The sequence below is a fragment of the Buceros rhinoceros genome, unplaced genomic scaffold (genome assembly GCF_000710305.1).
Source record: "Buceros rhinoceros silvestris isolate BGI_N320 unplaced genomic scaffold, ASM71030v1 scaffold8637, whole genome shotgun sequence".
Taxonomy (NCBI): Eukaryota; Metazoa; Chordata; class Aves; order Bucerotiformes; family Bucerotidae; genus Buceros; species Buceros rhinoceros.
In genome coordinates, this window is record NW_010420489.1 from 225,483 (window position 1) to 225,851 (window position 369).

A 369-nucleotide genomic window follows, 5' to 3' on the forward strand; every position below is an offset into this window, starting at 1 on the left:
TGCCTCCGCAGAGTGGCTAGAGGATGGTGAGAGCCAGGTGCTCTCAACCCCTTTTCCCTTTAAGAAACACTTCCAAGTCACCCAAACGGCAGGAGCAGCAGGCACTGCCACGGGTATTTTTGCTGCCTTTAAAATTAGTAAGAATATCTCTTAACCCCTCGACCCTCCCCAAGCGAGTAAGAAAAAGCACCTAATGGCTCCCCACCCTGTGCTTGCCGAGGGATGCAGCCTGGTGCGCACACACGCCATATCCCCAGTCCCACTGGGCCACTAGTGCCCATGAGTGTCCCGTGCCCTCTGCGCCCAGCCTGGCAGCCAGCGCTCCCGGCTCCTTGCCATCCCTGCGCGGCGGCTGGCGGCAGGGGTGGA